Source organism: Symphalangus syndactylus, chromosome 3 (genome assembly GCF_028878055.3).
Source record: "Symphalangus syndactylus isolate Jambi chromosome 3, NHGRI_mSymSyn1-v2.1_pri, whole genome shotgun sequence".
In the NCBI taxonomy this organism is placed as follows: Eukaryota; Metazoa; Chordata; class Mammalia; order Primates; family Hylobatidae; genus Symphalangus; species Symphalangus syndactylus.
The window spans coordinates 15,391,956-15,406,369 of record NC_072425.2 but is presented as its reverse complement, the minus strand read 5'-3'; the positions used below and the strand labels follow the sequence as shown (position 1 = coordinate 15,406,369).

The window sequence follows — 14,414 nt, the reverse complement described above, 5'->3', positions numbered from 1 at the left end:
AGCATCAATTTGTGTAACCACCATCAGTATCAGCATCCAAAACAGTTCTATCACCTGAAGAGGCTTCCTCTTCTTATCTTTTTGTAGCCATGCCCTGGCCTCACCCCTAACCCCTGGCAACCACTGATCTCCATCTCTATATTTTGACTTTTGGAGGGTGTCATATAAATGGAATTGTGTAGCGTGTGATCTTTTAAGATTGGCTATTTTTTCACTCAGCGTTATGGTCTTGAGCTCTGTCCAAGGTGTTGCCTCTATCAATTCTTGGCTCCTCTTTATTACAGAGTGATAGTCCACAGTATGGATGGACCACAGTTTGTTTATCCATTCATCCACTGAAGGGCATTTGGATTGTTTCCAGGCTATTACAAATAAAGCTTCTATGAACATTCATGTATATGTCTTTGCATGGACCTAAGTTTTCATTTCTCTGGGATAAATGTCCAGGAGTAGGATGGCTACATCATACTACATGAATACGGTTCACTTTTTTTTTTCACATGAAGTTTTTAGTTTATTAATGTTCTCATGAAAAATCCACAGTGGCCACAGATAACATCATTGCAGCACCTTTACTCCTTCGACTGTGATCCAATCTCCAGCTCACTTTTTGCCAGCACCAACATTGGCCTTTGCAGTCCCCCTGACTTTCTTCATTCTGTTCTTGCGTTCCTTTCATTGCTTTCTTGAGGTCTTTTTCTTCTCATACAGGCCATGTCTTGCAAGTCTATGTTTGGGTTCATTTTTCTTTGCATAATCCAGGGAATCATAAATCATGCCAAAGCCAGTTGTCTTGCTACCACCAAAATGAGTTCTGAATCCAAATACAAAGATGACATCCGGTGTGGTCTTGTACATTTTAGCTAGTTTTTTCCCGAATTTCTGTCTTAGGCATTGTTGCCTTCCCGGGGTGAAGGACATCAATGACCATTTGTTTCCTCTGAAGTAGTCAGTTGGTCGTGAACCTTCTAGTGCCGATAGTTACGGTGTCATTCATGATGGCGGCCTATCCTCAGACAGCCAGGGATGAAAAGAGCGAATATGGTTCACTTTTTAAGAACATGCCAAACTGTTTTCCAAAGTGGTTGTATCATTTTGCATCCTCACCAGCAATGTACAAGAGTTCAAGTTGCTCTGCAAACTTGTCAGCATTTGCAATTATCAGTATTTATTTTAGCCATCTAAGGAGGTGGGTAGTGATATCCCATTGTGATTTTGACTTCTATTTCCTTGGTGGCTAATAATGGTTGAGCACCTTTTCATAGGTTCAATTGTCATCCCTGTATCTTCTCTGATGAAGTGTCTGTATGAGTCTTTTTTCCACTTTTAATGAGTTTTTTTTTTTTTTTTTTTAACTGTTGAGTTGTTAGAGTTCTTTATAATTTCTGGATACAAGTCTTTTGTCAGAGATGTGATGTGCAAATGTTTTTTCATAGTTCATCCTCTTGTCAGTATCTTTCTTAGAGCAAAAGCTGTAAATTTTTATGAGCTGAAACTTATCAATTTTTTTCTTTATGGATTAGGCTTCATTGTCATATCTAGGAACTCTTTGCCTAATGCCAAGTCCCAAATATTTTGTTTTTTTGGTTTTGAGACATAATCTTGTTCTGTTGACCAGGCTGGAGTGCAGTGGGCGATCTCAGCTCACCACAACCTCCACCTCCCAGGCTTAAGTGATCCTCCCACCTCAGCCTCCCGAGAAGCTGGGACTATAGGTATGCACCACCAAATCCAGCTAATTTTTGGGAGAGACGGTGTCTCACTATAGACCCCATCTCTTTAGTATTTTTTAGTAGAGTTGGGCCTCACCATATTGCCCAAGCTGGTCTTAAACTCCTGGGCTCAAGCGATCCTCCCAAACCAGCCTCCCAAAGTGCTGGGATTATAGGCATGAAGCACTGTGCTCAGCCCCAAAGATCTTTTCCTAGGTTTCCTTCTAAAAGTTCTTTACAGTTATAGATCTTATGTTTAGGTCTATGATCCACTGTGAGTAGATCTTTGTATATGGTGTGAGGTAAAGGTCAAGATTCATATTTTGCATATGAGTGTCCAATTATCCCTCAGTATTTATTAAATGAAGAAATGAAAAGGACAAAGGATCTGATAGCAAGGCTGGCAAAATGAGGGAGGTCAAGACTGTGTAGTAATCAATGAATAAAGAAAACTTTTTTTCAACATGAAGTTTCAACAAATGATGAACAATTGGATATCTTTTGTGTGTGTGTGTGTGTGTGTGTGACAGAGTCTCACTCTGTTGCCTAGGCTAGAGTGCAGCAGTGCGATCTCAGCTCACTACAACCTCCACCTTCCAGGTTCAAGCGATTCTTGTGCCTCAGCCTCCCGAGTAGCTGGGATTACAGGCATGCACCACCTTGCCTAGCTAATTTTTGTATTTTTAGTGGAGACGGGGTTTCACCATGTTGGCCAGGCTGGTCTCGAACTCCTGACCTCAAGTGATTTGCCCACCATGGCTTCCCAAAGTGTTGGGATTATAGTTGTGACCCACCGTGCCTGGCCAGATTTTTTTTTTTTTCCTGATACAGTGTCTCTCTCTCTCTCTCACCCAAGCTGGAGTGCAGAGAAGCAATCATGGCTCACCGCACCTCAGCCTCTCAAGTAGCTCAGACTGTAGGCATGTACCGCCACACCCGGCTACTTTTTAAATGTTTTGTAGACACGGGGTCTCACTTTGTTGCTCAGACTGTTCTCAAACTCCTGAGCTCAAGTGATCCTCCTGCCTCAACCTCCCAAAGTGCTGGGATTACAGGTATGAGCCAGTGCACCCAGCTTGGACATCTACTTTTTAAAAAATGCACTAAGCGAATTTGCTGCCATTAGCAAGAAGCCCCGGCCTGACTAGTCTGGTCTAATGCACAGCCCACCTCATCCCTACTGCCTGGGGACTGCTTGTCAAAACTCCATCCATTGAGGAATAACAGAGCCTGAGAAGAAAAGATGGGGGCTCCAGGACCCAACATGGACAGTCGTGTAGGTTGCTCACTGCACAAGTGGAGCTGCAATTCAAACCTTATGTCTTATACCAAAATTATCTTGCTCCTTTCAGATTAGAGGGGGGATAAAAATTACTAGTAATTAACTAGCAGGCTGGAGATGGTGGCTCATGCCTGTAACCCCAGCACTTCGGAAGTTCAAGGTGGGAGGATCTCTTGAGCCCAGGAGTTTGAGACCAGCCTGGGCAATGAAGCAAGACTCCATCACTACAAAAATTACAAACATTAGCCAGGTGTGGTGGTGTATGCCAGTAGTTCCAGTTATTCAGGGGGCTGAGGTGGGAGGATTGCCTGAGCCTGGGAGGGGGTTGAGGCTGCAGTGAACTGTGATTGTGCCACTGAATTTCAGCCTGGCAACAGAACAAGACCCTGTCTCAAAATAGAATAATAATAATAATAATAATAAGCTAGTAATGGATCATAGATTTAAATGTGAAATATAAAGACAGACAGCAACCAGGTCTGTATCACGTGGGATTCTCAGCCTGGCCCCACTGTTGGATGATGCAGAAGCAGTGAGGATTGTGGAAACTCAAGGGACAAAGTCACGTGGGCACCTTCTGTGGTCACACCTGATCCGTCCCTGAGTTTAAGGATGGAAGGGAGGGAAGTAACATTTTTCAAGTGTGATCTCTGCACTGCAACCTCCACTAAGTGAGTTCTTAGCTTCATCTCATTTAATCCTAAAACAAATCAATACACTTTTGGAGGTTAGAGTTTTTATCCTGGCTCTATGAGTGATAAAATTGAGTTCAGAGAGGTTAAGGAACTTGTCTGGGGTCACACAGTAAACGGCGGAGCAGGGTTTGGACCCAAGGTATTCACTTCTGCTAGAGGCAGACAGGGGACAGTCAGGCCAAGCTGATGACTGGACCTGCATTGTTGCCTATCTGGTTTTAGGCCCTTGGTCAAGGTGGGTGTGGGGCATGGGAACCTTTTTTCCAATATTTTGGGGCGATCTGAGGCCTCCATTTTCCCAAGAGCCTCAGCTCAGTCCCCTTCTTGACGAGGCCTCCTCTTGGGTGGCTGTTGTTCTTAGGAACCCACCAAACCCATCCCCAACAGTGGGGCACCATCCCAGGCCTGACAAGGGTGGATGCCTTGATGTCCTGGTGTCAAACCCTCCTGGATGTATAGAAATAAGCGGAAAGACACGCACCAGACCAGGGCTGATCTGTGTCCATCCCTGCCTCCTGTGACTCGCCAGCCGCTGCAGCTGATTGACCTTCTCTAAACTCCTTTTGCATTCCCACTCCCACACCATTGCCCAGGCTGGAGCCTCCTCCCAGGATCCCCTCTCCACCTCCTCTCCCTTCTTCAAATGCGGCCGCTGTTTCAGCATTCAGCTCAAGTTAGTCATGCCTTTCCCAGCAGCTCCCACGAGCTCTCCCTCTTCTGAACTCCTGCAGCTGATAAATACGGTCTAGTCCTCCATGGTCTCAAAAGCTGGTGTTTGCCAGCATAGCCTTCTAGAGAGGCATGGACCTTCTAGAGCATTCTAGATGCTCCCAGAGAGGCATCTCCAGCAGTCTCATGACCAAACAGCTTGGGAGTGTTCCAAGGGTAGGAGCTGAGTTTTAAGCCCCTCTCTGCTTGGCACAGGGAAAGCTGGTTCCAGCCCATGGCTCAGAATCTGAGAACCCAGTCTGCCATTTTGCTGCGTGCTCAGTGCCTGGCACAAAAACTGCTCAATCAAGGGCAACAGTTGCTGCTGTGGTTTTCACGGTTATTATTTTTATTATCAAGATGATTTCTGGAACCGTGTATGGAAAGTGGGAGGGTCCAAAGTCCTCCTCGAGTAGGAAGCCTCTCCTCCTGGCCACTCCACCCCCCCCACCCCTGAGGCATGCCCACCTTTCCTTCCTGGTGGCCTGCTGCTCCCAGCTGCTCCTCCAGCCTCCCCAGCAGGGCTGCAGGCTCCTGTAGGGGATCGGGGTGGGCGGGGACAGAGGCGGGCTTTTAATTCTTCTTCGCCACTCAGAGCCTTGAGTTGACCCTCAGTGTGACACTTAAGGGGCCCCAGGGATGCCCAGATCAGCAGAGCGGAGTGGGCTCTTGCCTAATGGAGTCCGCCCAGGGCTCAGGCCTCCTGCAGCCTGATTAGATTTTATGATCCCAAAGGAGCTGCCCTGGATCCCTGCTCACCTTCAAGCCTCATCAGCACCAGGCCCTGTCTATTGTGAATTTCAAATACAGCCTCTGCTGACACAACCTCCACCCCCGACGGCTCCTGCAACCGCGTACCACCCCCTCCACTCTGCCCCCGCAAAGCCACACCGTCCTGCCCTGTCACCAGGCCACCACCCTCTCCAACCTAGGTGCTGCCAGGCCTCTGCCCCTCCCAACTCTCCTCCCTGCCCGCCTTTGCCCAATAGCTGGGGATCCATTTCTAGAACACAAATCTGGTTGTACCCCCACCCCTCACCCATCAGACTCCTGCTACTTTCAGCAGAGGGTGGAGGTGGGGGCTTCTCTTGACTTTCATGTATAATTATCACCAGGGGAAACTCTTAAAGGTAGCACCTTATCCTTATCGCAGCATGGCCCCCTGGGTAGGGCCCAGGAATCGACATTTCACAAGTCTCCCTTCAGGCTGGGGGACTGTGGCCCGCGGCCCAGTTCACGTTCTGGTGGAAAACGCTGAAGAGACAAGAATAAAAATGAGAGCCTGGCAAGAGCTCGTTAGCCAGCAGCGTCCTAGCTGCTTCTCTGACTTGGAAACATCTAGACCTTTTCTACGGGGACCTCCATTTCTACTCCTGCCCCAGGGCCCACAGATGTCAGGGGTGGGCCTGCTTGGAGCCAGCTCTTTAATCTCTCATCTGCAGGATAAGGTGCAGGGCGCCCAGCTTGGCGAGTGAAGCCCCTTGGGGCCTGGCTCCCTCTTCGGCTCCTACTGGACGCCTCCCTCCTCCATGTCACCCCCTAGAACCCAGCCGATGGTATTGGAATGTTTTGGGCAGGTTCTCACCTCTGTGCCTTTGCACATGTTCCCTCTGCCCAGAACATTCTTCTTCCACGTGTTCCCTTGGGGAACTCCTATTCATCCCTCAAAACCCAACTTAGATGTCATGATTCTTGAGGGCCCCCTTGTTCCCTCACCCCATTCTCTGACTGCATGGACCCTGCTTCCTTATAGTTATTTCATTCTGCTTCTTCTCTGCGGCAGCTTATCAGCTTTACCATGATGGTTTTAGAATGAGGAGATCTGGCTTTGCCTCCAGCCCTTATGCCTTCCAGGGCTCAGAACTTGGGTGTTATCCACCCACCTGTCTAAAACCTTTTTGTTCGTGATAAAATGGGGACTTAAAGTATTGCCCACTGCATTGTGTTACCTTGACATTGAGACAAGATCTCACACGCGAAGGCCTCAGCACAGCATGTGGCATGGAGTCACAGCACTGGTTATTTCTTTTCTGTTTCTTTCTTTCTTTCTTTTTCTTTCTTTCTTTCTTCTTTCTTTTTTTCTTTTTGATATGGAGTCTCGCTCTGTTGCCCAGGTTGGGGTGCAGTGGCATGATCTCATTTCACTGCAATCTCCGCCTCCTGGGTTCAAGCAATTCTCTTGCCTCAGCCTCCCCAGTAGCTGGGACTACAGGCACAAGCCACCATGCCTGGCTAATTTTTGTATTTTTAGTAGAGACGGGGTTTCACCATGTTGGCCATGGTGGTCTCAAACTTCTGGCTTCAAGTGACCCGTCCGTCTCGGCCTCCCTAAGTGTTGGGATTATAGGCGTGAGCCACCGCGCCCGGCCAGTACTGGTTATTTCAACATCTTTCCTGTGGGCAGGCAAGCTCTGTGAGGCCAGGGAAGGCATTTTCTCCATCTTGGGATTCATGGAGTCCAGGGTGGGGCATTTCCTAGGGTGGACCCCAGGAGGACAGATCTGTGGGTGGCTCTGGGCTCTGCTGCTCTGCCCCTTCTCTGGAAACTGTCCCCACTCTGAGTGCTATTGTTGGCTGTGCTGTGGGGATAGGGCCTCGTGTCCCTCGGTGGGGGGGGGCTCCGTCTGGAGGGAAAGAAGCCAGTAGGGCCCATGGGGTGAAGGGGCAGGGTTGGGGGCACAGTCAGGACAGAGGGGCTTTGACCTTCAGAACACCGTTGGCAGAACTTGGGGCCTTTCCAAGGGGGGCTGCCTCCCTTCTGTCCCCCAAGGGCCTGCCCAGCATGGGGGGAGCAGGGCAGGGTGCCCGGGAGGCATGAGGACTGGCCCCAGCTGCAGCACTAGGCGAGAATCTCTTGATCTCTCGGCTGCACCGAGAGGCGGAGGCAGCCGGGCCCTGGAGATGGTCTCCATGACAACCGCTGCCACTCACTCCCCATCTCAGATGTAAATGAGTTACAATTTTATTAGTGTGCAGAATTTCAAGAGGCCAGATCCTGTCTTGGAAGGGAAAAGGATGGCGCCGGGGGACAGAGGAGAGTTTCCGAAGCTTCACACCCCCGCGAGGACCCCAAACACCAAGGTGGACCCCTGGACAGTGAATTGGGCTACACGCCCTCATTCATCAGCCGTGGTCAGGCTCTCTGGAGAGGAGGAAACACACAACACAGGCCCGTCCCCACTCTTCTGGCTGCCTCCTCACAGCAGCCTGGGAGCACTCCCTCCCCAGTTGACAGGGAGGCGGCTGAGAGCCGTGGGGGTCATTAGCTGCCACAAGGGCACCCAACTCGCCAGGAGCCAGACATTGGCTCTCCCGCTCTGCCCAGCAGACCCCCAAGGTCGGTTAAGGTTCACTGAAACACTGCTGAGCACCGCATAGGCAGGCAAAGGCATCCCCAGGGGCTCGGGCATCTGGACAAACACCAGGCCCTGGGTGCCAAGAGTCAGCATGTAGAGTCACTATCCTCTGGCCGGAGGTCGTGTGTTTCTCCCCTCTAGCACTGGGCAAACGAGGCTGGTGACACCCGAGTCACAGTGGCGTTTGATGCTCTGAATCATGTGTGCATATACACGTGCACACACAGTTTTTTCCCCAAGGAGGGAATAAAGAGACAGATTTGTCTCTTTCCTAAGGCTGTTGTTAAAATTAGTTGTGTTTCCCCAAGGCACAGCCCACCGTGCATGCCCCTGAGGTGGCTCTGCTCCCTCTGCTTCGGGGTGAGAAAAAAGAGAGCAGGCCCCAATGAGGTCATGGGCCAGCAAGGCCACCAGAACTCCCCACCTGTGGCTGGCACTGAGGTGGGCACTGAGGAGTTGGCACTGCAGAGGCAGGGCCAGGTGCAGGGGGAGGGGGTGTGGAGTGTATCGGGCAGGTCCCACATAGGTGTGAGTCCCCTGGCCAACAAAGAGGAGAAAAAGCAGACCTGGATAAGAGAAGAGCCTATATTAAGGCTTGGAGGCATGACAAAGCCTGAGTGAGGGCTTGGGGCATGGGGGAATGGGAGGATGAACGAGGAATAGAGGAGAGTGAATGGAGAGACTGAAGTGAGGTTGATGGGAAGGTGGATCAGAGGATGGATGGAAAAATGGATGCAAGGGTGGATGGGAGGATGGATGAAAGGATGGATGGAAAATGAATGGGAGGATGAATGAAGGATGGATGGGTGGATGGATGGGAGGATGGATGACAGGATGAATGAAGGATAGATAGGAAAATGGATGGGAAGATGCATGGGAGGATAGACAGAGGAATGAATGGGAGGATGGATGAAAAGACGGATGGGAGGATGGATAGAGGATGTGTGTAGGACAGCTGGGAAGATGGATGAAAAGATAAAAGATAGATGGAGGATGGATGGGAGGATAGATGGAGGACAGATGGAGGATGACTTAGAAGATGAATGAAAAAATGGATGGAGGATGGATGGGAGAATGGATGGGAGGATGGTTGGAGGATGAATGAAAAGATGGATGGAAGAATGAATGGAGGACAAATGGAAAGATAGAAGAATGGATGGGAGGATGGATGAAAAGATGGATGAGAAGATGAATGAAGAATAAGATGGAGGGAGAATGGATGGGAGGATGAATGGAGATTGGATGGAGGATAGACAGGAGGATGGATGGGAGGATGGATAGAGGGTGGGCAGAGGAATGGATGAAAGATGAATGGAAAGAAGGATGGGAGGATTGATGGGAGGATGGATGGGTGAATGAATGGAGGATGGATGGAGATGGATGAAAGATGGATGGAGAATGACTGGGAGGATGAATGAAAAGATGAGTGGAGAATGAATGGGAGGGTGGTTGAAGGATGAAAGGAAAGATGGATGGGAGGATGCATGGGAGGACAGACAGAAAGATGGATGGGAGAATGGATGGAAGATGGATGGAAAACATGGATGAGAGGATGGATGGAGAATGGATGGAGGATGGATGGGAAGGTGGAAGGAAGATGAATGGAGGATGAACAGAGGATGGATGAAGGATGGATGAAAAGATGGATGGAGAATGAATGGGAGAATGGATAGAAGGATGGTTGAAGGATGGATGGACAGAGGAATGAATGAGAGGATGGATGAGAAGGTGGAAGGAGGATGGATGGAGGATGACCAGAGGATGGATGAAAGATGGATGGAGGATGGCTGGGAGGATGGATGAAGAGTTAGATGGAGAATGAATGGGAGGATGGTTGAAGGATGGATGGAAAGATGGATGGGAGGATGCATGGGAGGATAGACAGAAGAATGGATGGGAGGACGGATGGAAAGACAGATGGGGATGGACAGAGGAATGGATGGGAGGATGGACGGAAAGATGGATGGGAGGATAGATGGAGAATGGATTGAGGATAGATAGAAGAATGAATGAGAGGATAAATGGCAGGGTGAACAGAGGAATAAATGGAAGATGGATGAAAAGATGGATAAGATAATGGGAGGATGGATGAGAGGATGAATGAAGGATGGGTGAAGGATGGATGAAATGTGGATGGAGGATGGCTGGGAGGATGGGTGAAGAGATTAATGGGGGATGGATGAGAGAATGGATGAGAGGATGGATGAAGGATAAACGGAAAGATGGATAGAAGATGAATGAAGGGGCCAGGTGCGGTGGCTCACGCTTGTAATCCCAGCACTTTGGGAGGCCGAGGCGGGCGGATCATGAGGTCAGGAGATCCAGACCACAGTGAAACCCCGTCTCTACTAAAAATACAAAAAATTAGCCAGGCGTGGTGGCGAGCGCCTGTAGTCCCAGCTACTCGGAGAGGCTGAGGCAGGAGAATGGCGTGAACCCGGGAGGCGGAGCTTGCAGTGAGCCGAGATTGCGCCACTGCACTCCAGCCTGGGCGACAGAGCAAGACTCCGTCTCAAAAAAAAAAAAAAAAAAAAAAAGAAGATGGATGAGAGGATGGATGGTAGATGGATAATGGATGGGGGATGGATGGAAGGATGGTTGAGAGGATGATTGGAGGATGGATGGGACGACGAATGAAGGATGGATGGGATAATGGAGGGAGAATTGATAGTTGGGAAAATGGATGGATGGGAGGATGGATAGGATGATGGAGGGAGGACAGCTAAAGGATGGATAAAAAGATGGATGGGAGAATGAACGAAGACTGGACGGGAGTATGGATGGAAAGATGGATGGGAGGATGGATGGAGGATGGATAGAAAGATGGATAAAAAGATGGATGGGTGGAAGGATGGAAGATGGATGCAAAGATGAAGGGTGGATGGATGGGAGAATGAATAAAAGATATAAGGGAGAATGAATGGGAGGATGAATGGGCGGATGGATGGGTGGATGGATGGAAAGATGAATGGGAAGATGGGTACAAAAATGTATGGGAGAATAAGTGAAGAATAGATGGGAGAATGGATAAAGGATACATGGGATAATAAATGGGAGGATGGATGGGAAGATGGATGGAAGGATGGATGGGATGATGAATGAAGGATGGGTGGGTGAAAGCATGAAAAGATGGATGGTAGGATGGGTGAAGAATTGATGGAGAGATGGAGGGAAGGATGGAGGATGGATAGGAAGATGAAGGGAGGATGAATGAAGGATAGACGGGAGAATGGATGGGATCATGGACAGAGGAATAAATAGGAGGATGGATGGAAAGATGAATGTGAGGATGAATAGGAGGATGTATGGGAGAATGAATGAAGAATGGATGGGAGGAATGAAGAATGGATGGGAGGATGGATGGAAAGATGGATGAGAGGATGAATGAAGGATAAGTGGGAGGATGGATGGGAGGAAGGATGGGGAATGATTGGGAGGATGAATAGAGAATGTATGGAAAGATGGGTGGGAAGATGGATGGAGGATGGATGGAAAGATGGATGGGAGGATGAAATGGGAAAGTCGATGGAGGATAGATGGGAAAATAGATGGGAGAATTGATGGGAGGATGGATGGGGATGAATGGAGGATGGATGGAGGTTGGTTGAGGGATGAATGGAGGATGACTGAGGGGATGAATGGAAAGATGGATGGAGGATGAGTGGGGGATGAATAGGAGGATGGATGGAGGATGAGTGGGGGTTGAATAGGAGGATGGATGGGTAGATGGATGATGGATAGGTAGTTGGATGATGGATAAGGGGATGGTTGAAGGATGGATGGAAAGATGGATGGGAGGAAGAATGGGAGGATGGATCGGAGCATGAAGGAAGGATGGATGATAGGATGAATGGACGACGGATGGGAGGGTGGATGGTAGGATGGATGAAGTATGGATGGGAGAATGGGTGGGTCGATGGGCAGGAGGAATGGATGAGAGGCTGTTTCACACAGTTATACCCATGTGCTACTGTGACAGACCAGACTAGGATTCAAATCCCAGCTATTCCATAAGATAATAGTGTCATCTTGTGTAAGTTTTATAACCCCACTGAGCCTCAGTTTTCTTGGGCGGGAGGAGAGACAGGAGGATATGCAGATGGAATGATTAAGTGAGTACTCTAATACATGTAGAATACTTAGGACAGGTCCTGACACACAGTCAGTGCTTAATAAATGTTCACTCAATGATTGCATCCCACGTTCTGAACTCAGCCTTGGGGACATGTGTGAGGAGTGAGACACTGGGGCTGCCCTCAGGGACTCAGCGTTCACTGAGCAAAGTGATCAGTCCTGATTCAGGGCCCCTTGGGATGGTCAGGGAAAGGGCCCCATGGGTGGCCTGAGTCAGAACGGAGGAAGCGGGGAAATGATCATGAATCTGTGTTGGCCAGGCCCAGGGTCAAGGCGTTGGCAGCTGCAGAATACTCAGGGGATCGGGAAGAGGTCCTGGCCGGCCCTGAGGGGCATCAGCGCTGGAGGCCTGGAGACCAGAGGAAAGCCAGGGGAGGGTGGGAACCAACGTGGCAGGGATCAAAGGGGAGAAGAAAGAAATGGGTCATTTGGATTTGGCCCCCCAGCAGCAGCTGGGGACTTCTGAGACATTTAGTGGCAGTGGCGCTGGGAGGCCATCGGCCGAGGACCGCAGTGAGGGCCGGGCAAGGGGGCAGAGAGTGGTTCATACCACAGCAGCTGCTTTCAAACACCAGAGGGGTCACCCTGACAGTTCTCTCCCTTGCTCAGGCAGAACCAGGGCCCAGCCCCTACCCCGTGTGCATTTCCAGGCCTGCCCTGGGCGAGAAGGTTCCTCCGGTTCACAACATGCGCAATGACAAACTGTGGGCTCTGGTTGGATTCTGAGAGTCTGAGCCCCATTCGGGTGGACGGGAACACAGAGGCCTCTCCTCGCCAGGAGGGAGCTGGCCATGGGGACAGCCTTTCCCAGCAGGCCTGGAGAACAACCAACCAGGCGGCAGGCCTCTTCCCGCGGTGGCCCACACTCTCAGGATGTGAGAGATGAAAGTATGAAGGATCTGAAGCGGGGGCTCTGTGTCCAGGGAACTGCCAATCTGTCATTTGATTGTGCCCAACAGCCCCCAGGTGATCCTGTCCTGAAGTCCTTTGATGCTATAGCCAGGGCAGGGCCCCTCTTGAACTCCTCCTGTCTGCTTCTGAGGCCCCAGGGAAGGTGGCAGGCTCCCCAAGGGTCATCTGAGCTCAGCTTCTGGTCCTCTGCGAGGCAGAGCTGCCTGGGGTTCCCCTTGCCCACCTGGCATCCTGAGGTGACAGCTCCAGCTGACTTGCCCCTTGCTTCCCTCCCCTACGTTACAACTTGCCATATTTTGTGGCCCGAGGGCTGAGAATTCCAACAGGCAAGAGCAGGGATGGGACCGCCCACCCAGTTCCAGTCGTGTGTCTTACTAATTATGCCACACACCGGAAAACTTAATTAAATCGATGCTCGGTGTGTAATTTCAACTAGTTTGGAAGTCGGGGGAAATCAAACAAACAGCCACATGGCCCAGCCAGCCCCCTGTCACCTTGGCAAAATCCCGCTGGGTCCCGGGTGCTGGGGTCCCGCCCTGTTCAGCTGTGGTGAAAATGCCTCCTTCTCTCAGGGTCCCCAGAGGAAACCCCTGCTCCCTCCACTCCACAGCCTCAATTACAAACACGCACACACACACGCCCCACAGACATGCACACGTGCGCGCGCGCGCACACACACACACACACACAGCAGGAGCTGCAGGAGGAAGCCAGGCAGCCAGCGGGGACCCAGGAGGGTGGGAACACCCCAAGAACCAGAGCTGGTTTTCTTTTATTGCATTAAATGGTTATGCAGACAGCAGGAGAAATACACAAGGAAAGGCCAGGCGCCCCGAACGCAAGTCCAGTGCCTGAGCTTCCTGGCATTCATTTCCAAGACTCTCTTGGGCCCTCCCCCTCCTTCTCTCTGTTCCTCTTTGGGACACACCTGTGCTCTACGTTCTGCATGGAGGGGGACTCAGCCACAGGCAGTCCTTGTCCCACAGGGGACCAGGAAGAGCGTCCCGGTAGACAGCACTGGCAGAGGGAGACCCCAGAGGTACAGAAGCCGGGGAGACAGGAAGCCACTGCTGGGCTGGACCTGGGCGTCCTCTAGTTCATCCCGGTGTGGGGTTTTGAACTGTGTACTCTGTCAACAAAGAGAATTTGGAGAAAAACAGAAGAGGGGCTCCAAGGCAGTGGCAGAAGCTCAAGTGAGCATTTACTCAACAGCCTCCACCACCAGAATCTCTCTGGGGCTGAAGATGTGTGGGGTGGCACATAGCGTCGCACAGGACAGACAGGCTCTGCGGAGGAGACGCGGTACCGTGAGACGCGAGGGAACACACAGACGTCAGGAGAAAGCTGTGGCCTCCAGCTCCGCTTAGAACAGTCCCAGAGGCTGCCCCTAGTTCGTGGGTGAGGAAACTGAGGCCTGGAGAGCTGAGTCAGTGCGTGGCAAACATCGAAGCGAATTTGAAGAGGCTCAGCCTCGGTCGGTGGCTGCGTGCTGCTGAATTGTGACTGAAGGGGCACACAGGGACAGGGACAGTGCTCAGGGCAGGCCTCTCAGGGGGTTTTGAGCTGGGGCCCAACGGACCAAGTGTTGGCTCTGGGCCGGGCACGGGGCTTTTTT

The 14,414-nt window shown here is 50.7% G+C and overlaps 1 pseudogene; it reads right to left on the bottom strand.

Annotated features, from left to right (window-relative positions):
* Positions 1–501: 501 nt before the first annotated feature.
* Positions 502–997, bottom strand: LOC129478280 (small ribosomal subunit protein eS24-like; annotated as a pseudogene).
* Positions 998–14,414: the final 13,417 nt, after the last annotated feature.